Raw genomic sequence first — 26,682 nt, 5'->3', positions numbered from 1 at the left:
CCACCAAGGTCCTTTCTTCAGCAAACAAAGGAAAGTGCCTCCACTGAGCCACTTACAGGTGAGAAAGGCCTTGTCCACTGAGCTGAGTTCAGGCCATTTGATCCCAGGGTATTTGAACTAGGGCCTGGGTATAGCTGGCTTGTCACAAATGACAGTACTTCTCTGGGTGGGACATGCCAGGATTCCTAGTTCAAAAGTAGTCTTAGAGCTGTGTGAAGTCATTATGCTGTAGCCTTTCAACTTACACTGCACTGTATGTCAATTTTATCTCAGTAAAATGAGGTGGGGGGGGGAAATCATATGAAAGTAAGGAGGGTTCAGACCTCAGATTCCTAACCCTCAGTCATTGCTTTGCTAGGGTCAAGTCCTCCTGCACCAGTGTAAATCTGCCCTAAAATAAGATCGGATTCTTTAGGGCTTTGGGCCTGGGGGGTGCGGGAGAATAATTATGAGTGGGCAAGAGACAGAGTGGGATGAGGTGGGAGGTGCCACCTAGGAGCAGCGTTGAATATAAATTAAAGAAAATTAAGAAGCAATTAGTGGCCTACCCAACAATGCTCAAGAGTTACATCCTGGGAAGCCAAGACAGATCCATGAACAGATTAACACATAGGTAGGGCCAAGGGCTCCATCATGGTAGCAGATGAGTAAATCCAGGTGTTCAGGCAAGCGAGACTATCAATGTGCAATAAGGTGAGATATTGAGAAAGAAATTGTAGCTTATCTTTTTTACTACTCTGACCTATCAACCAAAACAATGGAAGGTAATTTCCCACTTTCTCATCCAGGAAAGGCAGCCAGGGCTTTGTGTTCCCAGGCCCCGGTGCCCTGACCCCAGGTAGGGAATTTCCAGCTCTTTGTGAGTCAGGCCCACCTGAGAGAATCAGGAGGCTTCCACAAAGGGGAGAGGGAAGAGGTTTTTGTGCTTTGTGGGTATGAGAGTATCAGGGTCTGACCCTCAAGGGGTAGCTGGGTCCTGGGAACTTGGCAAACAACAAGGGGTGGGTTTGTGGGATTCTTCATGTGGCCTGTCCCCTACACTTTGTGCCCCAGCCATGGCCAGATGAGAGTTCATTGTGGATGGTCATGGATCCTAGACACTGCTGTGGCCTTGGGAGCTGGGTGAAGGGACCTCTGACGGGAGTCTAGAGATGTGGAGAGGATCCATGAGGGCCATCTTTGTGGTTGCCTGACATAGAAGTGCCTAACAGAAGGCAGGGGACATAGCAGAGGCTTCAAAGAGCAAAAATAGCCTCAGTGACAAAAGTGATACATGTCGATTGACAATAATCTAGTGAATGAGTTGACTATGACGATCTTCCAGGTCCAAGACATAATTCTACATGCCCTCTGTCTCCTTCTCGCATCCCACGACTCAGAATGATTGACACAGCACCCACGGATTTTCAGTTCACAAGCACGCTCTGTCCTCCCCTCTACCCAGGCCAAGGCAATGGTTGTACAGCTGTGCACCATTTGCGTGCCATCATCCCGCGATAAGTCCATGCATATGGGTATTGGGGGAAGATGTGTGCTGCAGATTGTCTAAGTCCCAGACGCTGACAAGAAAGATTACATAAGCTTTTGTATGTAATGAAAAACGCTTCTATTCCTCTCGTTGTCAGACTACAAAACCAACAGCTGCACACAATCAGGCACCAACATGCAGGGAGCCATTTCTTTGTTTGCACAGGAAGCTCTGGCATGCTCTGTGTTTCTCTAGAATCATACCACTGAGCCAGCCAAGGTCTCACCTCTGGCCCTGATGCATGGCTGGCTTTGACTTTGCTTTCTGAGGTCAGCCCACTTCCTGGGTCATCTCTAAAGACAACTCTGCTACATCCAGGCTTGTGCTTGCCTTCCTGCTGGCGTTCAGCCAGCCATGTTCTGAGTCCCATGAAGCCCTATGACTGAGCAGAGGCCTCGGGGGATGGCACTGGGGAGTCAACTGGTTTCGTCATGTCCCAATGCTTGCCCCTTCAACTCTCTTTACCCCACTTCCTAATGTGTTCCCCCACTCCACATTCTAGCTCTATGAATTTGACTGCTCAAAGTTCACCCCTTCTTCTCCATGAGTAAACTCCTAAGTGTTCTTCAAGGTCCAGTTTAAACATCCCTTTCTTTGGAAAGCCTCCCTAACTGCCCAGGCAGAACTCATGGCTTGCATCTCTACACTTGGCCCACTATTTCATTTCCCGGTGGATTGGAGTTCATTGCTTACCTGTCTTTCCCACTTATTAGATAGCAAATCCTTGGAGAAAAGCAGCTATATCTCATTCATCCCTGAGCCTTGTGTGATACGGGGATAAGTATTTCTCCTTATGTCATTTATAAATTCATTTAAAAAGGGATACTGAATAAATGGAAAGCCAAAACTAGGGAAATACCTGGTTTCCAAAGAGATCGCAAGCTATCCAAGTCAAAAATGTTCATAAAATTGTCTATGGAAAGATAAGTTTCTTCTAAGAAAATTATGGTAAAATATACATAATATTTACCATTTTAACCATTTTTAAGTATACAGTTCGGTGGCATTAAGTACATTTATACTGTTGTACAACCATCACCACTATCTAGAATGTTTTCGCCTTTCTCAACTCAAACTCTGTACCCATTAAACACTAACTTCCCATTCCTCATTTCCTCCAGTCCCTGGCAACGACCACTCCACATTCTAGCTCTATGAATTTGACTGCTCAAAGTACCTCATATGAGTAGAATCATACAATCTTAGTCTTTTTATTACTGCTTTACGTCACTCAGCTTACTGTCCTCAAAGTTCTTCTGTGTGCATGTGTCAGAATTTCTTTAAGGCTGAATAATATTTCATCATATGTATATGCCACATTTGTTCATTCATCTGTTGATGGACATTTAGGTAGTTTTCATCTCTTGGCTATTACGAAGAAAGCTGCTATGAACATGGGTGTACAAATATCTCTTTGAGACCCTGCTTTCAATTCCTTGGAGTATAAACTCAGAAGTAGAATTGCTGGATCATAAGGTAAGATCATGTTTAATTTTCTGAAGAACAACCATACTGGCAGCACCATGTACATCCCCAGCAACACACACAGGGTCCTAATTTCTCTATATTCTCGCCAAGACTTATTACTTTCTGCTGGAATTTTTTTTATATATATATATATAATTAGTGTGGCGGTATCTCATTGTGGTTTGATTATTCACATTTTCCTAATTTCAGTAAAGTTGAGCAAAAATCGAATTTACTATGCTTTTTTCAGATTATTCAAGAAGTACATTATGTACTATAAAATTTTGAAAAAATACATAAACAAAAATTAAAGGAAAGTACAGAAACATACAAGAGAAAAACACCACTGTGATCAGTTACCTAGAGATGAACACTGTTGACATTTCGGGAATATCCTTCCAGTCTTCTTTCTAAGTAAATGAACTTTTATGGAAAAAAAAAAATTTACTTCCTTCTTTAGCAACTTCCCACCCAGCTCTGCTCCAAGAAAAGACCTTTTTTATTCAATGAATTATTTGCTAAGGCCCTGAGGGGTATGCTAGAGGGAAAAAAATATATCATTGAATTTTGTTTGTTCTGCCAAGTCGGCATATTGCAAAGAACAGGAGCTGAACTGCTCAAGCAATGAGGAGGCTATCAGAGGCCAGCGATGGTGGCAGGAAAGCATGTGGCCAGAGAAGAGTAACAGGTGAGGAGAGACTGCCGACAGGGAAGAGAATTTTGGAGGGAAGCACAGAATTTTGGAGGGAAGCACAGAATTTGATCACACTTCTGTCTCCACACAATATCTTTAATAAAATCTATTTTGCTTACCAGTGGATAATGGAGTGTATTTGCAAACAGGATCATCGTGAATGTACCAGAAGCAGAACATGGCTGGAGAAGAGTGAAAGCAAAGGCTTGCCATAGGGCTGAAACTGAAAGAGACATAGCTTACACACTTATAGATGTGGGTCTTTAGGAACCTTGGGCTGATACTATGCACACTGCTCTGTTAGTGTTTTCCCATGTAATTTAATAATCTCCCAAAGTGTTCCATCTGGTCTAAGACTACTTACCAAACATCCACTTCTTCTTCCTGGGCTCCTTTGCAGTTAGATGTGGCCATGTGATGGGGTTTTGCCAAAGAAAAGTGGAAATGGTTTGTACCATTTCTGGGCCGAGGCTTTTAAGAAGCAGGGATGCCCTGACAGGGGTTTCACTGCCAGCTTGGGGAGGAAGATGATAAGGCCCCAGGGGGTGGGCAGGCCAAAAGGGGGAAGGAGTATGGCTTCCTGAAAAACCAATGGAACCATGTGGAAGAGAGCCAACTGCTGACCAAGAACACTTGCTTCAGATTGTTATGCGAGTGAAAAGCACGCATAACAAGCCTGTCCTAGCTAATACACTACCGATGGATGCAACTTAATTATGCAATAGGCTATGGTTAGACAATTAGAATGGATAAACTGCATTTTGGGGTATGGTACTGCATTTTAGTTCAACTGCTCAGTAGTTGGGTGTATTCAATAAGATGCTTTTGGCTGCAAATAACAGAAAACCTAATTGAAACTCATAATTGAGTCCAGAGGTACAGTGGACTGCATTGATTGCTACAGTGATGTGAAGACTCAATTTCCTTTCACTTCTCTTTTATACCCAACTTTGGTTGCCCTTAGGGATAACTTTCTGGTGACTGTAGCAAGACTGGCTATAATCAGGTCTACAAGCTGCCTTATTCCCATAAAACAGGAGAGGTTGTTTGCCACAAACAGCCAACATCAAGGCCAAGCTTTGTGCTGACTGGCTCATACCTGAACCAAATCTTGTAATAACTGGATTGCCAGTGACCTAGACCAGTGGGGACTATCTGTTGGAGCTGAAGGTAGGCTTGGTCCCACCCACACTACATGGCTGCCACCAATGATGCTTATTTCTGCATAGGGTTGAAGACTGGGTTGCCCAAATATAGAGACAAAAGTCACCTGATTCTAGCTTTCTCTGAAACAGAGAAAGTTCTTTTGGAGAGGCTAAATAAAAGTCAAGTAACTTTCTCCTTATATGCATTGAAATATAGCTTTGGAAAAATTACTTTCTACAAAATAAGACAAGAAGATTGAAATTGTGAAAGAGGTAGATGATTGAAAGACAAGGACATAGAGCCAATGACCTGAAGAAAATTAAATGACTTGGAAACAATGTCTGGATATTTCAGAAAGAATATTTTATATGAGGCACTTTCACAGTGGGATGGTATAAAGCGGAATAAAAGAGGACAGGGGTATATCCAGTGTCATGTGTAGGATATTTAAGTTCAAATTTCTCAGACTGTTCCCTCTCTGTTATTGGAATATCTTGCTCGCTTATCATGTATTTTAAGCATGACTGTCAAGGACGCTGTCTCTGTGCTAAGTTCAGGCTAGATATGCTGATCTCAGCTCTTCCTCCAAACAGTATAAATTCATTTTTCTGGACTTCATACCGCAAACTAGAAATAAAAAAGAGGTAGCAAGGTAAATGCTTTTCTTCCTATACTGGATTCCTTTACCTCTAAAACAGGAATCAGATAAGTTTTACTTGTTGGTTCAGAGAGGAATTGGGCCAATTATTTTAATGCACGCAAAAATAATTCCTTTCAGCACAGATGCTCTTTGATAGACTTAAAACCCCTGCGTATAAAGTCTATACAAACAAAAGAAATGTGAAGAGATCTGCTATAATAAGATTAGGCTCAAATGGTAAGACAGGTGTTGAATTTAAAATTAATTGGTTATGCCAACCACGAAATGGTCTAATTCATCTTCTCCACTGCTCTACAGAGAAAACAGAAGCAAGAAAGCCTGTTCTGTTTGTTTTTCTGCCCTACGTTCTTCCTAGTGCAATTCTGAACTTTCCAATACAATCCTCAAAATCCAGTTCGACTTCCACTTCCTCCATGGAAACTTCCTGGATTTCACTAGCCCCCATCTCTAAACTTCCTGGCACTCACTGAAATAGTACTAAAGAATAGAGATTAGAATCTCAGACCATGATGTCAGACCTGCAGCCAACCTAGATCACCAATCTGCTAGCTGTGTGACCCCTGGGGCTCATTTGCTGAGCCTGTTTCCTCCTCTGAAAAATGGGATCAAGAGGGTGACTGTGAAAATGAAATGAGATGCTACATGCAACGAGATAATGCCTGACTAGAGGCAGGCATTAAGAAATGCTAGTGATTATTAATATATTAGTAAGTAATATATCGTCTCCTCTCCTGCCTCGCACTGAACTGCAGGGAATTGAAAATGTTTTTCAAAGTAGAGGATGGTTGTGGACCAGGTTGGGACAGGAAGGTTTCAGGGCAGCGTCATACTGTTCTTAAATGGCCTGCAGTGAGTATTCCATAAAGGTGGCATGAAACAACCACAAAACTCCAACCCACTAAAGTGACAGAAAGGAACTCCAGGGCTGCTGCTATCAGAGAAAGAACTTAAACAGAGACTGTGAATGTCAACACATAGTTCAAAAGAGCACTGCTAGTCAGAACTTCGCTAGTCAGACAGGGATTTGGATCTTGCTGGAATTTAAAAATGAGCCAAACTCACTTATAACCATTTCGTTTGTTAAACAGTGGTGGGGTTGGATGGAAGAGGCAACGCTTAACATTTTTAAGGGAACAAAAAATTTTTGATCACCCACCCTGCATAGGGGTGGGTCGAGCAGATACTATGTGTCCAATGTTGTGTTACTTCAAGTCAAGGGAGGCCATGATCTATTATTAATAATCGCTAACATTTATTAATGCCTGCTTCTAGTCAGGCATTATTTCATTGCATGTAGTATTTCATTGCATTCTCACAGTCACCCTCTTGGTCCCATTTTCCAAAGGAAGAAACAGGCTCAGAGCCACTAAAAAAAAAAAGAAAAGAAAAAGAACCACTTAACAGATCAAATGAGCCACTTAGAACAGATTTTTATGTATTTGTTCATTGAAACAAGTCTATTAGGCCCTGGCTTAAACGACATAAGCCAGCTAGCACTTGCATGTAGCATGCTGGAAGGCTATTTCTTTCTCAAATACAAATGCTCATTGCTTGTTCGTGGCCAATGGTAAGATACTGGACCACAGAATTTTATAAATCAGCCTCTGAGCTCTGGCTCTGTTCTCTACTAGGTTGGAGAGTTATATAAGCTCTCCAAGTATCAGTTTCCTCATCTATGCAATGGCAATAATAAGTCTCCCTACCACAAATGGTTGCCATGAGGATTAAGCAAGCTCCTTCAGGCAAAGAACTCAGCCTCGTATCTGCCACACAACAAATATTCGATAAATGTAAGCAATTATGGTAATAATTATTCCACCATTCAGCTTTCTCACTATTTTTCTTTAGCATCGTCTTCAAATGCTGACTAGTTTGTTCAATCACATCTTTGCGTGAAACTTAGAAACAGCACTTTGCTGTTTTACGGAATTTGCATTTTTTAACCAATAAATCTTCTGAATAGTACTCTGTGGATATCAAGAATGATAAGGATAAGGGCTGTCACTGAAAATCTGTGTAGGAGATGGAAGAATTAAACCTAAAGGTGAGAGAAATTGATATAATTTATAATTTCTTACTTGAGAAATCAGCTCCTCTTCCAAATTGACTTGTTTTCTTACCCTCAATAAAAAATGCTTCCATTTCCTGAAGAAATTGAAAACTTGAGAGAACTTTTATAAATCAAATACCTACTGAATCATCTATGTCCTTGAACTGAATCTGGGAAACTCTGAGTTATGATGTTATATACCTAATACAGCAAGAATGAGCTTAAAGTACTCTCCTTAGAGAGCTCTACAGAATAAGCTGTCCTTTGTATATAGTTGGAGGTGATGTCATTGTCTTGCTGTCACTGGGAGGGTGCCAAGAGTTGTGACAGGGCTGGGCCTCAGTGGTGATGGATTGCGCCTCTCACCTGGACCACTCGTAAACAATAACCCCTTTGTGAGGCCACTGCCCGGGCCTTTCTGCTTGTAAAAGGAAGCACAGACACTTGACCTGCCTGAGGACTGGAATTCCCATCAGCCTTATTTTAAGAAGGTTAAAAGGGCTCAATAAAAGCCATCGCCTCAGACAGACACTGGTGAACCCACTGAGAATGTGCTGAGCAGACAGACATGGCCACTGCCTTTCTGGAGCTTGCAGTCTAATGGGAAAGACAGCAAATGAATAATTGGGCAAATGTGAATTAATTACAATTGTAATGAATGCTATGAAGTCCAGAGCTGTATTAGGTTTTCTACTGGGGAGGGAGAAGGAAGGTTAGGCCTGAAATTAAAAATACACTTTTTTTTTTTTTTAATCAAAACAAGCACAGAAATATGATATAGAACATAAACTTTGCTTCGGTTTTAAAGATAAAGGTGGAGACGGCAGAGAACTATCACATTTGCCTGGGGTAGGACTGGCTACGCCCCTCCAGTGATGCAGCTTCCAGGAGCTAGGGGTGGCTGAGTAGGAAGAGTTTGAGAAGCCCTGGCTGGGGCACGCAGGGCTCAGGCTTCCAAGGTGAAGCCCTCTAAGGAATCACCTCTAAGGAAATGAGAAGGATACCGACTGGACAGCTGGCGGTCAGCCCATGGCCTGGAGATCCCTGGCCCAGATTGCCAGCCACTAAGGCCCTTCCTTGGCTACAGCATTTTCCAAATTCTTCATTCAGATTTCAGCATTGTCTCCTCAGCCCAGGCTGCTCCTTTGGTGTTAATGTGCCATCTAATCTTACCCCAGGGTGTTGATGAAGCTATTTACTTTGGGACACTAAGAAGCGTGTGAGTGAGTGAGTGTGTGTGTGTGTGTGTCTGGTGGGGGTGGGGGGATATGGTTGATAAGCTACCTGTTTCAGATAAATTAAACTCCCTCAACCCCACTTCATACCTTATCCAATAATTAACTCCTTTGTAATTAAAACAAAACAAAACTATTAAAATAGTTTAATAGTTTTAAAATATATGTGTATATATAGGAAAATTTTTTAGAAATAATCCTGATAGTCTCTTAAGGCAAGATTACAAATCCAAAAACCAGAAACAAAATAACTGACGGTTGATTACATGAAAATGGCAAATTTTGCAACTAAAAAGATGTCATGAAAACAGTATGGAGGTATCTCAAAAAAATTAAAAAACAGAACTACCATATGACCCAGCAGTTCTACTTCTGGGTATATATGAAGTATTAATGAAATGAAATTACTATCTCCAAAAGATAATCTGCACCCCATGTTCATTGCAGCTCTATTCACAGTAGCCAGGACTTGGAAATAACATACATGCCCATTTGCTGAGATGAATACACACACACACACACACACACACACACACCTGAGGGCCCTACTCAGCCATAGAAAAAAAAAGAAGGAAATCTTGCCATTTGAGAAAACGTGAGTGAACTTTGAGGGCATTATGCTAAGTGAAATAAGTCAGACAGAGAAAGACAAATACTGTATGATTGCACTTGATATGTGGAATCCTAAAAAGCCAAATTCAGAAATAGATAGTAGAATGATGGTTCCAGGTGCTGGGGGTGGGAGAAATGGGTTGATGTTAGTCGAAAAGTACAAACTTCCAGTTATGAGTAAGTCCCGGGGATCTAATGTACAGCGTAGTGACTATAGTTTACAATACTGTATTGTACACTTGAAAGTTGCAGAGTATATCTTAAATGTTCTCACCACACACACACACACACACACACACACGATAATTATGTGAGGTAATGGATCTGTCAACTAACCTTATCATAATGATCATTTTGCAATATTGACATATATCAAATCATCACATTGTACATCTTAAGCTTACACAATGTTATCTGTCAATTATATCTCAGTAAAGCTGGGGGGAAACCCTCCCCAAAACAAAATTAAGAATAAAATGGCCAAAATGGAAACAAATAGAGCTACCTCTCCCTAGCTGCCTCCCCAGGCGATCTTTTCTCAGTAGAACTCCTCTCATCTTTAACACTCAGACTGCAGGGAGTATACACATCTCTTCAGTCCATGTTTGGGGTCGAGGTTCACACAGAGATATACATTTGTACGTCCCCCAAACGCAACATAACATTTTAAACAAAGTAGCATGTGTATGGGGCGGGGTGGGGGGAGGAATTCTCTAGTTACTTTCCAAATGGAACTGGAGGAAAGTCAGAATCACATGCAGATGTTTTGAAAAGCATAGAATGTCAACTACGTGATGTGAGTTGGATGTGGACGGTGCTCAGAGAGGCTGTGAGGCTGCACACATGCAAAGGTCTGTGAAAATCAATTCACTGTTCGGTCATCAGGGAGTAATGTTTTGTGCATCTGACATACTAAGTAGTTTGTTCAATATACTGGCATTTTTCTGTGTTTTCGGAAATTGGTTGGTAATGATGAATTGACAGGAAAGGGGCTGCTGGTTCATATTTGCACTCCACGTCTAGTGTTTTGGAAGATTCCTGGTGATAAAAGAGAGACGCTCGTATTCACGACCAGTAGTATATGCAAAAGATTAATATTGAGAAAACATATAAAATAGCTCATTCAAATGTGAAAGAAAAAACCACCACTCGAGAATGCGTGAAGAATGGAAACAGACAATTCACAAAAGGCTGATTGTGAAATTAGCCAATAAATAGAAACAATATCCAAGCTCACTAATAAACTAGAAATATGGAAGCATTTATGTATATATTTGCAAATATATTTGCGAATAAGGAAGGAGACTGAACTGTTGAGAGCAATTACCTTGGGAGAGAAGTCGTCCAAGGGGGAGGTTGTGGAGATGAATTGTCATTTGACAGACGTTCCATTGTCTTTACTTGCAGTCTTCCTCTCTGTATAAGGACATAGTCCCATGCTGTTGACCTCAGGAATGGTCATATGACTTGTTTAACCAAAGAAATGGTGTTGGTCTCTTTTGCGCAAAGTTTTATAAGTCAGGACATTTGCCTTATCTGTTTCTTTCTCCCATGAGACGGATACACTCCACATAGAGGTTAGGTTCCCCCATCCGCTTTGGTTCCTGAGTGAAAGAGGCAAGAAGCAGAGCTGTAGCCGACTTGTGAAAAGCATGCAGTGTGAACAAGAAACACATATGTGTTGCTATAAGCCGCTGAGATGTGTGTGTGGGGTCGTTACTGTAGTATAAAGTGGGCTACCTTGACTGATACGAATAAAGGAATGTTTCTACACATTTTCCTCTGTATATCTCTATTGTATGAGCATTTCCAATAGCATATATTCGTGTACTACTTATACATGTGTGTGTGTATTTTAAATGGCATCTTAACAAAATCACAAATGACTACATGTCAAGGACCTTTGGGATTACTGACAAATAGAAACTGCAAAGCTAAATCCTGAAGTCCGAGGGCAATGCTGAAGTGCCTGCCTAAGGCCTGCAGGCCAAGACACGGTGGCTGCAATTTGCAGTGCTGGGCAAAAGTAAAAGGTGTGTTGTCAAACCAGTGGCCAAGAAACATGGTGGATAGTTGGACATGTGAGATAATTCCTGTGTACGTTAGTGGGGGAAGTCAGGGCAGTAAACATTCTACCCACCGAAGCACAGTGTGAGGGGTGTCCCAATCAATGGTGGGACCACCGGGGTTGCTTTAAAGATATTGAGAGACATTGTTCTTCAGTAGTAAAGACTGAGTTGCAATTATTGATGACTCACATCGTCTGCATGTCATTCCCTTCGGATGTGTTCCAAACAACAACAAAAATATTGAGAACCACCGACCCAGGAATAGAGAGCAGGTAATTGCATGCAGACTCTTATTTTCTGGTTGCTGCCGCCCTTTGCTCAAATTCCAGACTCTCAACACTTATTCAGTGATTGAGCACTTCCTCTGTGTCAGGCACTGTAATTGTCATCAGCAATACAGATACAACCTGCTTTCAAACTCACAGCCAGGTCAATAATACATACCCAGAGGCTGGGGTAACAGTTACAGCAGCAGTAACCCTTTCTTAAGGGGGTAATAGTTTCTTTCCAAGAATTGTGCCAGGTATATCATTTCTAATTCTCCAAAAAGATCCTGAGAGCCAAATGTAATTACCCCTTTCTTGGATGAGGACACTGAAGTTGAGAGAAATTAATGAGCCTCTTTCAGTTCTGAAAGCCCAGAGGTAAAGGTCAGTCTCCAGTTCTTTGTTGTCCATACTCAGTCACCTTCTTGGCAAAGGGATGAATAAATAATTGCATCAAAGTGGGAGTGACTAAGCTTGAATCAGAACTTTAATATTCAGAACAAGGTGCAAAGATCCAGATTTTTGTTCACATTGTCCCCAGAGGGTAAGAAGAGCCCTAGTGAGTAGCCAGCCTGGCAGTCTGACTTAGGTTAGCTGTGGTTAGCATTCCTCTCATTTTTTTGCTCCCAGCCCCTCCTTCTTCTAGTGCTGAAAGTAAACATGTGACTTGCTTGAGGCGTGAGGGTAAGTTAAGTCCTCACAATAGGTCTGTTGTTATGCAAAGAACTCTAGAAGATGCAGATCTAGCTTGTGGCAACCTCAGGGACCCCCAAAGTCAAATCCCTCAAGTTCCTTCTGTAACTGAATTTGAGGAATTAGTCAGCTTAGTTCTCTAACATTCTTCCTGGTCAAGCATTTAGCACAGAGAACTGCCTTGGAAAATACAACTCAGGTCTGTTCTTAGTTACTTAAGAAAGTTTATGCTGAACCAGATAATGCAACACCAAGACTGTCTTCCTGCTCAGCGAGTGAGCTGAGAATAGTGAGTGGAGACGTCTCACCAGAAGAATCCAAAGCAGGAGGCCTTGGGGGGTGGTCTCCTTTTCTGGGCTCTGCTTTGGGGCTGAGGTAGAGGGGTCCAGCTGGTCTTTGTGCCTGAGGATCATCAAGGCTCAGAGGGTGCTCAGAACAGAGCCTGGGCAGAATTCTCAGCCAGAGGAGGGAAATTTGGGACAACCTACAGGATGGTGAGTTAGATTCCATAGATGGAACTGAGGGAAAAAATGAGTCATGAAATTCTCTCCACAAGCACTCCCGCTGATGCTACAATGGCAAATAGAGAGAGAAAACTTCAGGGAGAGAGGAACAGGATATGAGGGTACCCTAAGACACATGGTCTTTTCCTCAGGATGGAGAAAACTGTACCAACAGGTGGCAAAGGTTTCACCAGTTATGATTCAGTGAAATGAGCGTCAAGTCTCTATTAGTGTCCAATGTTATTTTAACAGTGTTATAAAGGACTCTAGAACTTTACTTATGGAATCATCAAGGGTCAGAAGGAGTCACTTAACTTTTTCCGTTATAGTCAACCGTGCTTTTTAGCGGAAAGTTTGTGCCCTTGTGAAATTGGCCATTGGAGTTCCAAAAACACAGTGGTGCTCTCTGGTTTTGATCTGCTCCCTCCTTAAACTGTATGTATGCCTTGAGGAAGAAAGCATCTTTAAAAAAACAAATACAACAAAACAAAAACAACTTTGTTTCCTCTGTGCCTAAAAGGGCCAGGACTAGGATAAAGTATGATGTGCAAAATGTCGGCAGCACTGCCCCTCAGGGTCACGCAAATGAGCAACTCCTTAAATACTGTCCCCTAGGTGCTCACCGGTCACACCTAGTTCTGGTCCTGGGGTCAAGCTCGGGTGGCAAGAAGAGAATAGGAGCTCAGTCGCTGAATGAATAAACAAATGAGGTGTACAGGGAAGAACACAATCACTGGAAAACTCTACACACTGGGTGTTTCTCAGCCTTTGAACAGCCTGTTTTCCCCAGGTTCATGATGACGTAGATTAATGGGACCTTCCATAGTGTAGCTGTCTGAGCCAGCTCAGGCTGCTATAAGAAAATACCACAGATTGGTTGGCTTAAACAACACACATTTTTTTCTCACAGTTCTGCAGGCTGGAAATCCAAGAGCAAGGTGCTAGCTGGTTCAGTTTCTGGACAACCTTCCTACCGGCTCGGAGACTTCTCGCTACGTTCTCACGTGTGGAAAGAGAGCGCTGGTCTCTCTTGCTCTTCTTATAAGGACACCAATCCCATTGTGGGGGCACCACCCTCATGACCTCTTCTAGACTTAATCACCTCTCAAACGCCCCACCTCCAAATACCATCACTTTGGAGGTTCAGGCTTCAACACATGAATTTTGGTGAGACATAAACATTCAGTCCATAGTAGTAGTGTACTAGGGTTACATGTTTTGGGTTCCTGCTTCAGAACTAAAGCTTGATTACTGAGGTAGACAAAATTCTAAGGCAGTCTCCCAAGATTTCTGGCATGCACACACCCTGCGTCACCCCCTCGAGATAGGTGAGCCTGGCCTAATCAGGTGAACTCTTTAAAAGCGGCTCTACAGGTCAGCGATGGAAGTCAGAGAAATTGGAAGTGTGACAGGGATTTTCCTGAGGCTTGAAGGGGCCAACAGCTCTGCTGCGGGAGGACCTACAAAGGGGATCACATGGTGAGGAAACACTGGAGGCCTCTAGTCCCCGAGAGCAGTCCCTGGCAACAGTCAACAAGAAAATGGGAACCTCAGTCATAAAACCACAAGCACCTGAATTCTGTGAAAAGCCACATGAGCTTGGAAGAGGAACCTGTATTTCAAACAAGGCCCCAGCCCAGCCAATACCTTGCTTTCAGCCTATGAGACCCTGAGCAGGGTCTCTGTGAAAATAAATTTGTGTTGTTTTAAGCCATTAAGTTTATGGTAGTGTTTTACACCACACAGAAAGCTAATCTATTCTCCTTTCTAAAATAGATCACTCCACATCTCCTGGGGCCCTTTTTCTTATTAAAAACAACTTCTATTGGGCTGTTGGTTACATTTCTCTTTTATGCTAATACACCACCTTCTTTCTTCCTTTTCTTTTTTTCTTTCTGTTTCTTTGGGGATTTAAATAGTAATGCAAAGCTGTGGGGCACACATTGTTATTTTAATACCATTGAACGCAGAAAACTATATAATCTTCTCTCCAACCTCCAAAAAGCATCTCCCGAGCACTATCACTGGGAGGCTACTGTTTTCCTCCTTCCTCACCAGTGTTCGAGGCTTCCAAAGCTTAACGTTACGTTTATTATATAACGGCAAGACATGAGCCCCAACAACCTGCTGCTGGGCTTTTAAATATAGCGACAGCAGAAATCTCTTCTGGGCTTGATGAAGAGCTACTTCAAATATCTCCTAATTTCAGCAGTTTTCTGGTCTATAGAATAAAAAGTCTAAAAATGGCTCTAAAGGTATTTAAGTGCACTCACAGGAAATCTCCCCCTCCCCCGACAGACACAATGACGCAAGGAGGCGGGAAGCAACGCGGGAGCCAGCGCCCTCCTGTCCTTGGGATTTGAGGCAGCCTCTCCAGGAGAATTGCCTGTGTGTGAAATGCTCTCAGGGGAGAAAATGGGAAAGGCACAGAAGTGGAGCCCGTCTGAGTTGGCACCACAGTCACGGGACTCGGTGGCAGAGCTGGCCCTCTCTTTGTTCCCTTTTCTAATTGGCGGAACCATTAGCAGTTGTATTCATCTAGGGAGCTCTTAGTTGCATTAAGAACCCACTCGATCTGGTTTAAGAAGAGGAAATTCCTTGGCTTGAATAATTGGTTGAATAAAGGTTCTGCGGTTTCCTTTGACCTCCCCCGTGCCGGTTCTGTGTAGCAACCAGCTCCCCACACCGTTCCCCTCTCCTCCGCGCTCCCATCCCGAGTCTCTGCACTGACTCCGTGGGAAGAGTTCCTCTTTCCTCTGTTCCAGCCATCTGCCCTGGGTTGCCTGGTCAGGCTTGGGTCACATATCCTCCTTTTACATCGACAATGTGGCCAGAAATAGACCCGAGTGTGGTCAGGACAGGAGCGCTTGTCCACTTCTAGAGCAGGCCTGTGAGGTCACAAGGTCTGAGAGTGTGAGAAGGATGAGTCCCCAGAGGTTGTGTGTTAATATCAGGGTGCTGTTACCAGAAGAGGGTGGAATAAACACGGATAGGCCAGAACCACCAATGACCTGCAGTGCTCTGACCTATTCTAATGCTGGAGAGAGTTGGGACCACTTGAGGCCTGGAGAGGCAATGGAGAGCAGAGGGTTTCTCCCCACCCCGTGCCTACTTTGAGCCGCCCAGAATCCTAATGTGCATCGATATGTGCAGATGCATTTCACCGAGGTCATCAACCTAGAAGCAGAGACAAGGCGTAAATTTATAGCACACTTTTCTCTGCCCTAGGCCCTCTAATTTCTGTTCTCAGTTACAAGGTGATAGGAATTTCTATGTCCTGTGCCTGTGTTCCTGAGGACTTCCTTCCCTCACTATACAGAAAATCTGGGGGCCATATGAAGACTTTATACTGGAAGTATAGCCTGCCACGTGTGGAAGTCTGGGTGTAGCAAGAAAAGAGGAGGTTGGAGTAACCCTGTGTCCCGGGAGGGGGGCCCACACTGCCCCTGGAGCCATTGCTTCTCTCCATGGGCTCATGTTGCTCTGTCCCCAGTCACATCCTGTCAGCTCTGCCACTGGCAGAACCTTTCTGTACTCACTTCCTGCGGGTTCTCCCTGTGCATCTGTCAGGGGAGCCATGACTCCTGCTTTCTGGATTGGGTTGGAGGAGGGGCTCTCAGAAGTTGCTTCTAACTGAGCTCTGCACCAAGCCAACAGAATGAATACTCACTGACCATTCAGTGTCCCAGCCACTCCCTTAGACAACCTCCATCTCTGCTTTGCCAGCGAGACTTCCCTAGTCCATCAAAGGGTTAAACAATTTTTAACAGCAAGGCTGGAGATCTTCATTATGTAGGACACATACTGGAAACTGGGCCCTTAGCAGTTGGGTGTGCTATGTGCAAAAGAAAAGTGCCAGTTTGTTTTGCCCAATTTTATCAATATTGGGGCATATTATAAAGCCACTCTTAATATATCAGTATACCTTAAAAATGTATCCTAATGGGGTTTGATTTGATACTTATTAATTTTACATTTAACATGAGGATGTGATCGAATGATTTATCCACATATCAAACTTGTATTTATTTATTTGCATATTTATTTATTTATTTACTAAGTATAAGGTTGTGAGCCAAGGAATACAAAGATATTTAGCACTTCTCCAAAAATTTGCAATCAACTAAATAAGTAGATAGCACAAAAATTGCTTAAATGTGGTTATCTATGGGAACAGTCTGTTTCTTTAAGAAGTCCGCTTACTCTAAGTTCACCTAACTCCTAGCTTGAGGGGTTTAACTGAAATTAGTTAAGGTTTGGCTCAGTTGCCTGGTATAGAAATGGCCACTCAGAAAGTCTGAATACTGGGACAGATCCTGGAGGTTGGAGAGGGAGCTGCAGTATTGAAAGGAATCTTCTTGCTTCGAAATGAAGTTAGACTCTTTTGATTGCTCTGAAAGAAGCTGTGTGAAACCCAATGAAGAAAATGACTAAATCATTCTGGATCTTTTGCTTTTAACAAGAGCGAGGCAGGAACATCGGATTATAAATGGCATGTTAACCATTTGGAGAACCTGTTGGTCAATACATAGCACAGAAGAATCCATTAAAGGAGATTCATCAGATTAAGTCCGACTATAGTAAGGATGATAGAACCAGTGCTGGGTGTTGACAGGGTCTGCTAGTGTCACCATGGAGAAGTGGCCTCAGTGACTCGAATGTCACCCTGAAACCGGTCAACTGGGGCCACGGGGGAAGGTTATGTCATACAAAATGGCCATGGCTGTGTGGAGAAGGTCATTGTGTAGAGTATATGAAGTGGGGGCGGGGAGGAGCTGGGCAGACGAAAGAGTGTATCCAGTGTGCCTGACTTCGGCTGGAGAGGTTTCAGTAGCTCAAGTTTAATTTCCTGCCACTTAGCATTGACTTATTCTTGTTATTTCTACGATGCAGATATTAACCCCAGTCCTGAAAAATAAGCTGTGGATGAAATAACAAATCCCCACCTGGATTGTTGAACATCATTCTTCTCCCTGCACCACGAGTCCCAGTAACTCAGTCTTTCTAGAACTGGACTCCTCGGGGCCTGGGGTCCTTATCCTAAACCTGGGCCTATATGTCCTGAGATTCACTATCTGCTAGTGGATGCCCCTGATGCTAACACGTGACTTCCTGCCTTTTCCTGGACTCCCAGCTGCTATGCTTTTAGCTCAACGTCTGCCGCCTTCCTGGGGCAATTAACTGAGCCATGATTACTACCCAAAAAGGCAGCCTTCAAGACAAAGCTCAGCATGAAGGCTTAGCAAAGCTTCGATGAAGAAAAGAAATGACAAGAGACTGAGAGGAAATGTTCCTGGAGGCAGTCAGCCCCAAAGTTGTCTGGGAGAGGTGGGTGACCCTAAAAGACCATCTGGGGAGTTCTTAACATTTTCCCCCACTTCCTCTTCTCTCCATACTTCTAGCATAGGGAATTTGAGCTAGCTGGAGTGGGTGAATAGGGTAAAACATGAAAAAAAAAAAATCAAGACTCGACAGCTTCAAACACCAGAATAACAAAATCCTTACTGTGGATCCAGGTATAGATATTTAGCTAGTTTACAAGAATACTTGAAAACCATATGCAACCTAGAGATATAGCCCTCCAGTGCCTTCCATTTTCCTGGATGTGACCCTTCAGGAAATCTCCACGGAGGTCTTTGCCATCTGCCTTTCACAGGGGATCATAGGTTGAAAAGATGACAACACGTGAAGCTTGCCAGTAGACCGGCAGTGCGAATCACTTCTTAGACCATCAAACCCTGCCTTAAGGACGTAAAAAGACAGCCCAGCTTTTACGTGGTTTCCAGGACTCTCAGAGATGACCTGAGACAGAAGCCACTGCCCCAGTGTCAATCCAGTGCTGACGTGGTGGTGTCAGGAAAGATTTCTCCTGCACTCTTGAGGTAAAGAAATGATTAAAACATCCAGGTTTTTAAACTCCAAGAATATGAGGAGTCTTTAGAAAGAACGACTAGACTTAAAAAAAAAAAAAAGCTATAAAAAAAGGGGGTTGGTAGAGAGAGTACTAACACCCTAGGCACTTCTTGGTTCTTTTTATTCTGAGTGTAGACAGTCGACTGCAGAGTTTTGGGGGAGGCTGCACAGCACAGCAGGAAGTAGAAAGGTCTTGAAGGCAGACAATCTGGAAGGAATTGCCTGGGCCCTTTCTTAGCCATGTGACTTTGAACAATTTATATAACCTCTTAAGCCTTAAGGTACCTAGAAAAGGGGCATACTGATAGAACCTTTCTGATGTTAAAAATGGAAGAATGCATGCAAACCCTTAACTTGTTGCCTGGCACACAGAAAAAAATCTCAGGAAAACAAGTTTTGTGAAAGGGAGAAGGTAGATGGTGGCACAGGAGGAACAGGAGGAAAGCAGGCACCTTAGGAAGGTGTCATGCCTGGGTCATGCCCATCTTACAGCTTCTGGCTTTGTCCTACTTATCCTTGAACCTCCAACACTAAACACGGGCCTCGTAGAGAGTGGGCATTCAGGAAACGTTAGATTGAATGGAGCCCTAGCTGGGCCCCGGTCTGAGAAGTTTGCAGAAGGGGAAGGCAGGCAGGTGAGAGAGGAAAGGACAGAAAGGCAGGAGTGAGGCAGCTGGCCACAGATAACAAAGCCTGAATGAGGGACATTCCAGAATGATAAACTCTAACTTTGCCCTGTCTTTGGAACCCTCATAAAATTAATGGACTTGTGATGGAATGGTTTCAAAGGTGTTTTGGAAGACAGATGGGAAGCCTATGTCATTGTTTTCACTTGAAAGCTCAAGTGAATATCACGAGCCCCATTCCTGCCTACAGGGGAAGTTTCAGCCATCCTCCACTTTTTCTGTCCAGTATTGCTAAGATAGAGCCTGCCCATCCCCCTCTGCGGCTGCTCTTCTGGACCACCACCTCCTCCATCAGGCCATCCTGGGCAGCTGGTGAAAGGGAAGTGTTTACCTCGAGGTGGGATGGGCTGGGGTGGGGTGGGGCAGGGAGAACTAGAAGTCCAGCCTCCCAACAAAACACCAAAAGAGAACCAAATTCTGAGGCTGGGTGCCTGGAGGGCTTTTAAGCCTTAAAGAGAAGTTGTAATTACACATGAAAGCTGCTGGAAAACTGTAAACTGCTATGCAAATATAAAGGCTTGTTAATTATTAGTGTGGGGAGAAGAAAAACCACCAGACCAAGAGACATGGTAGGGTCCTTCCACCCACTTTGCAACTTACCCTGTGTCAGACCCGCCGACCTCTTTGGACCTTAGCCTTTCGCTTACAAAACAAGCACAGCTTCCCTGACCCCACCACCTGTGGTCAAAATGACCCCTTGCTTCTCTGTGTTCCCAAGCCACGGAGCCTAGATTTTTACTTGACACATATTTCACTTTATCTGCATAAGATTTTTTTTTTATACTTCAGTTAATTGTTTACACAACTCTTGACACAGATTATAAGCTCCACAAAGGCAGGAACTAGTGGAAAACCCAGTCAATAATTATTCATGTTCAATTATTCACTTAACAAGTACTGACTGAGCCTACTTGGCTCTGTGCTAAACTCTAAGAATACAGCAGTGAGCAAGTCATAAAAAATTGCTGCTGAGTTTTTTGTGTGGAAGATAGATGACAAAACAACATATACGAGAAAAATAAAAGCTGGACTCCTGCACTGCACAACTCCAGGGGGCACTATTCCTACAGAACACAGTGTTAATGGCAATGCAAGGGCAGTTACCCAGGTGATGCTCTCTCCCCAGGGTGTGGCCCAATGCCCAATGCACTGTAAAGATTCTGCAAAGATTCTTAACGAGTAAGTGAATGAATAAATGAGTGGTCTTTCTCAGTGTGGTAGTGTTTTGTAATGTCCTACTTTACCCATTTTTTCTCCTTTCTGCATATACCTCCTGTCACCTTGAAGTCAGGCAAGGCCATGTGACTAATTCTGCCCAGTGAGACGCCAGCAGATGTGATGGGAATCACTTCTGGGTGGGTGCCTGACTCCTCCAGCTGTTTCTTCTCCTGCTGCAGACTGTGGATTCTACAGGATGTGGATTCTCTATCACCCAGAGCCTCTGAGTGATTCTGTAGAGCAGAGCAGAGCTGACCCTCGCTGGACATAAAGCATTTGCAAGATAAGCCTTTGTTATGCTAAGCCACTGAGACTTTGGGGTTTGTCTGCTACTTGCCATAGCTTAATCTATTCTGACTAATGCTCTCACCTTCTTGTAAGTTCCTTGGGGCCCAGCACAAAGGTGATCAGTAAAAAAGAACTAATCAGTACAAAAGAACTAATCAGTAAAAAAGAGCCATTAGTAATCATAACTGATTAATAAGTATTAGCAGTGCCTTTTTCCTCTGCTGGAATTCCTCAGCTATTAGGGAATGTGCTCCTGTGGCCCGGGGCCTGGCCACAGTGGCAGGATTGGTCGTTTCCAGTGGGTGGGTTTCCTTTTACCCACAAGGCCCTCTCTGTGGTAGGTGAGGTAATGCTGCCCTTTCCACACGGGAAAACAACACACCAGCTTCTTTCCATGTGATGCAAACATCCTAGAGAAAGGATATGATCTAGGAAAACTCCAGGTCCCCAGATTTGGAGCAGTTGGGGTCTTTGCTTACTTAAGCCCCCCGTGTGGCTAATATAAAACAGAAAGACACTTGTAGCTGTGCTGCGAGTATAGACAGAGGTATGAACCAACACTCTCCATTCCTCACAGGGTAGGAAATACACTGGCACAGATCCATTTCCTTAGACCAGGGGTTCTTTAACTGCCTGGAAGACTTGTTCAAACACAAATTACCAGCCCTCACCTCCAGAGGTTGTGACTCCACGATGTGTCTGGGTTGGGGGTGAGGGCTGAGAATTGGCATTGCTAACAAGCTCCTGGGTGATGCTGATATTGCTGGCCCAGGGACTATATTTTGAGAAACCATTGCCTTAGACTGATTCTTTGCCTCTCAAAGTCAGGGTTAAATGCAATACCAGAGATTAGCACTATAACCTGCTATCTGCCATTAATGACAGAGGACGAACTCATTTTTTCAAATTACCCAGATCAGAAGGTGGGGAAAGGATGGAGGAAAGGTAGTTTCCAGAGAGAAAAGGACAGCTGGGAAAAAAAAAATCCTCTTCAAGGGCTGCTTCCCAAAGGGGAGGGCTGAAGGGTATCACAAAAGAAGGTCCTGGGATAAAAGCCAAAAGAAACCTGGGGCAAACATGGATGCAGAGGCAGCCAGGAAAAGACAAGTTTGAGAGCTGTTCTTTGGATAGTGAAAAGAGCTCTGAACTTGGAGTCCAAAAACCTGCAGTCCTTTCCCATAAGGCCTTGCAGCTGCTGCCAGCAGCCAAGATGAGCCATTCTGAAGCCAATTGAAGCAGATCTAACAGCTCTAATATCTAGATGCTGCTGGGTTTCTGGGAGGGCAAGCCCAGCCCAAGGCCCTATGCCTAGTGCACTATCTGTACCAGACCTGAGAACCGGGGCAGGAAGCCACCAGGCAGTACAAAGCACTCTGGCATCTTCCTGCTGGTCCCAGCAGGGTTGTGCTGTGCTAAGGGTTAACATGAGTGATGGTGACTCACTCAGCCACGTGGGGAAGCAGATGCTGCCACTGCAACCAGCGCTGCCACGGAAACAGGGTAAATCAATCCCAGATCCCTGCAGGGGGCAGAGAACGAGCTGCCTGCAGCCAGTTAGCCAGGGCGGCTCTGGTTCTGTTCTGGGTTCAGACACCAAATCCATGAGCACAGCCTATGCTGTGCTGGCCACAGAGCTGCCCAGGGAGCTGAGCTGGGAACAGCAGCAACAGAAGATGGTGCAGGGACTGAAGCATGTGACAAGGGGTGGTTGGGAGGCTAAGTTGTGACGGCTGCATGGGCGCACTAGACTATGGAATATTTGTGCTTTATTGGTTGGGGCGGGGAGAGAGGAGATAAAAGCCTCACTCTAGACTCTTCGTGCTCTACTTGGAAAGACCTAGCTCCTATGAAGCTGCACCCTCGCTAGACGACGTGGAGCTGCCCTCTATCCTAACTGGCCAGAAATATACCTGAGAAGAAGGGAAACTGAGGCCAATGACCTAAGCAAAGTCCCACAGCTTTCAGAGGCAGAGTCAGGCTGGGCTCCTATATCCTCGGCACCAATCCCTCATCATTTTTCACAGGACACAGGTCCCAAGGAAACGATCTGATGGGACTTGGGAATTTGCTTTGCCTTGAGTATCTGCTATCCCACAGAGTGGGTAGTGCCATTAATAACATACTCTTTTCCCCAAAGCAAGTGTGTCTGTAGCCAGCTTTCCCCACCGTCTTCAACTCCTAAGCCTGGTGAATGAGTTTCTACTGGCTCCATCCACCAGACAGTGGAAATCCCACAGGTTTCTAGCTTTGCCCAACATCCTATCATTAGAGGGAAGGGAACAGAGCCAGAATTGGGCCTCTTAGGGGTTCACACTAATGCAGGGAGGAGACAAGAGAATTAAATGTTAATCCAGCTACATTCAGAGACGGCAGTATGCTGATCAGCCCTGCAGCCAGGCCAGGAGGACACCTACAGAACAAAGGAAGATTTTTAATGGGATTGTTAACAACCCATTTTCCACGCCTATGGAAGGGGAAAAAGGAACCAATAGAGTCTGCAAGTGGCTGCCCTACATGAATAAAATCGTTCATTCCCAATGGCTAAAACCAAGAGGAACCCAGGGATTTAAGGCTGGGAACTGCCAGCCGGCCTCTCAGGCTACCTTCCCCTTCCTCACCGCATGTCCACAGCTAAGGAAAGGGGCCTAAAGAATGACATATAAACTGAATTCCCCTAACACTCAGAGTCTCTCTCTCTGCCTCTGAGAGAAGACCACGCTGTCTATGGAGTGTTACCCCTTTTCTAATAAACTTTCCTTTTGACTCTAACTTTGGAGTGTGAGTTGAATTCTTTCTACACTCTCTGCTAAAGGACCCTCTTCTCTCGTGCTGGGCTTAGTCTCTCCCCCTCCCCCACCACAACTTGGGGAAATTTGCCCTGTCCTGCAGCCAGCACCACCCCTCAATGCAGTAGGTGACTGTCTAAACTCACCAGTCCCACCTGGGGACTCTTGGGCCTTTTCCATGGCTGTCCCCTCTACCCTCAGAGGAGGCTCACAACTGGCTGTGGTGACGGTAGGCACATCTTTGTCTGGAGGACCCTGGTCCCTGTGCAGGATCTCTCTCCCGCCCCACGGCAGACCTTCCTCCCCCCTTCCTCAAGCTTCCCTCACCCGCAGAGGGGGCGGTGAGGGGGCCTTTCCCTCGCTTTTCATGGGTGGAATAAAGGCCGCCTGGGTGGGCTTCAACCTCCTTCCTGCCTTCCCCTCTCCCCTTCTCTTTAAGAAAAATCCCTTCACAGCTTTCTAGATCCCTAACCCCGCCCACTCCGTGTCTTTGATCCATTAATTATCTCCTTTCTCCTAAGTGTTCAGCTTCTGCTTTTCTGGGAGCTCCTCCTCCTCGGTCTATAGACAGGGTTCTGTCTCCCACAAGGACTGACTACACCAGACACATGTTCCCCTCCGGTTACACGCTTTCCCCCAGAGGACGCTGTGCTTTTTCTCTCCCTTTTCCTACCTCACGCAGGGTCCAAATCTCTCTGTGAGGCGGGCATCTCGGCTCCTCCTCTGCCCAGGCCCCACCTCCACCTGCCGGCGCCCGCCACGGGCATATCAGCACCCCGGGCTCTCAGATGATCCCAATATGTCCAGTCCTTGGGGCACCAGAAGGGGGTGGGTCCCAAGCAGGGGTGTAAAGTAGGGTTCCCCCCACCCCAAGCCACACATCTTAAGTTCCAAAGCAGTTATACTTTGCGTTCGTGGTTTCCTGAACGGCGTCCTTCAGCTCTCTACCCACCCCACCTCCCTGCCCCAAATTGGGCTGCTGGAAACGCAAGGCCATTGAGGGACGTCCAGGTTGTCCGTCTACTCTCCTCTGGCTTTCAATACACATCTCCAGTCCCTGGAGCTGGCCAAGCTTCTGGAAAATATGCAGAAATGCCAGCATACTTATAGCCTTACATAGGTTCTTCTCAAAGCCCGTCTATAGCCACCAAAATATAGACCTTCACATTTCAAAGGGACCTCCCTGCCTAGGCTCAGACCCCTCATGTGGATGACTGTCAGAGGATCATCCTGTCTGGCTTGAGTAGTTCCCAGGACAGAAAGCTCTCTGCTTGATTAGGAAACCTAGGACTTTGGTTAATGGAAATGTCTTCCTGATTTCGATCTGAAATCTGCCTCCTTGTAACTTCCACTGACCTGGTTCTGCATTCTGATCGTTGCAGGAAAGTGTCTCATCCATTACCTAATTTGTCTTTCAGCTACAGTAAGAGGTGAGAATGGAAATGTTTGCCTTTTTTATGAAAATGGACACCTGGAGAGGCTAAAGCGCTGTTAAAATCTCCATCCAGGTGGAGCTGGAGACAGAACGCAAGTGTCTTAACTTCCCAGGCCAGCCCTCCTTCCATTACTGCTTTTCTTAACCTTTGCCAGTTGTTGAATGCCTGCCGTGTACACCTGGAAGACTGTGTAGGTGTTGGAGGCGTAGGGGACCTTGACGCTCTCTCCAGTGTCATCAATTCAGGCACCAGACAGACACACACACACAGCCACTTTGAAGCACTCGCTCAGCCAGCAAACTGGGTGGCCTCATCCTCACCCCGGACAACCAGGCTTCTTCCTCATTTTCAGCTGCTTCCCCCAGCACAGGCTGACAGATAGGAAAGGGAAAATGTGGAGAAGCTTATCTTAACCAAAGAAGAGTCTGAACTTGAAAAGAAGAAAGGCCAGAAGAGTTTGAAAATGATAGCTGTCAAATCTGGGCTTGGAAAGCCGGCACAGAGAGCTCGTGGGTGTGTGGGTGGGAGGGATGCTCACCGGGTGCCAAAGCTGAGTCGTGTGGCAGAGAGAAGTAAGGGAGCAGGGCCGGAGTGGTGCCAGAACTGCAAACCAGAACCGCAAAGACCTACTCTCAACAAAAGCAGGCCCTAACAACTTCCAAGCACCTGGCTATTTGAGCCAGGCTCCACCCCCAGAGATGTGCCTTCATCTTTCTTAAAGACACAGTGCCTGGCTGAGTATCCAGCCATCAGCATTAGTACTTAGCACTCCAGGCTTCATTTTCTCTCCCTCGGATGGCAGCATTTACTCCATTGAATTACTTAGGCACAGAAAGCCCCAAGCTCTGTTCTCTGAAGCTTGTAGATGCAAAAGCTGACATCTTCTGGTATGGACTTCCCACCCCTACTTTCCCGCAAATGGGCTTATTTAAATATTATTGTTCTAGAGCAGTCTCAGGAACAGGATACCTCCGTGTGTCTCAATCTCCTCATAGGAAAGAGGAAGCTTGTTAAATACAGGTAGGGCTTCTCCAGGTCTGGCTGGCCAGTCCAGTGAACCTGCTGGAGTTGCAGCAAAGATTCCAGGACGTTATGCAAACAGCAGGGGAGCTCCTACTCTGCTGGAGTGCTCAGTGTCAGGGGTTTTGGAAAGCAAAGGCCCTGCCCAGGAAGCCCCTGGAGTGCAATGGATGAGGCGGGGACTCCCAGAAGGCAACAATCAGTAAGGACCATAACTGAGCCTGTGCCAATTGCTAAGTGAGGGCAGAGTCAGAGATTAATTACCACTGGAGAAACCAGGGAAGGCTTCAGGAAAGAGGAGCCAAGTGGCTTGGACAGATGCCGTTCATGATGACAGGTTCGTCTGGATTGAGGCCAAGGCAGAGAGTTCCTATTTGAGACCACAGAAGGCAGGGACACTGAGAAGCTGTG

At 44.9% G+C, this 26,682-nt stretch overlaps 1 long non-coding RNA gene across 5 annotated transcripts in view; it reads right to left on the bottom strand.

Moving 5' to 3' along the window:
- Nucleotides 1–25,911, bottom strand: part of LOC120619464 (uncharacterized) — a 76,703-nt gene extending 50,792 nt beyond the window's left edge. For all 5 annotated transcript variants that reach the window (XR_005657510.1, XR_005657511.1, XR_005657509.1 and 2 more), the window contains exons 1-2: nucleotides 25,790–25,911; nucleotides 10,721–10,997 (exon numbers count right to left, since the gene is read on the bottom strand). This is a non-coding gene — a long non-coding RNA (uncharacterized LOC120619464). The remainder of the gene's footprint in view (nucleotides 1–10,720; nucleotides 10,998–25,789) is intronic.
- Between the last annotated feature and the right edge of the window lie 771 nt (nucleotides 25,912–26,682).

The sequence above is a fragment of the Pteropus medius genome, unplaced genomic scaffold (genome assembly GCF_902729225.1).
Source record: "Pteropus medius unplaced genomic scaffold, Ma_sr-lr_union100, whole genome shotgun sequence".
NCBI classification, from domain to species: domain Eukaryota; kingdom Metazoa; phylum Chordata; class Mammalia; order Chiroptera; family Pteropodidae; genus Pteropus; species Pteropus medius.
This window is presented reverse-complemented; position numbering and strand designations above follow the sequence as displayed.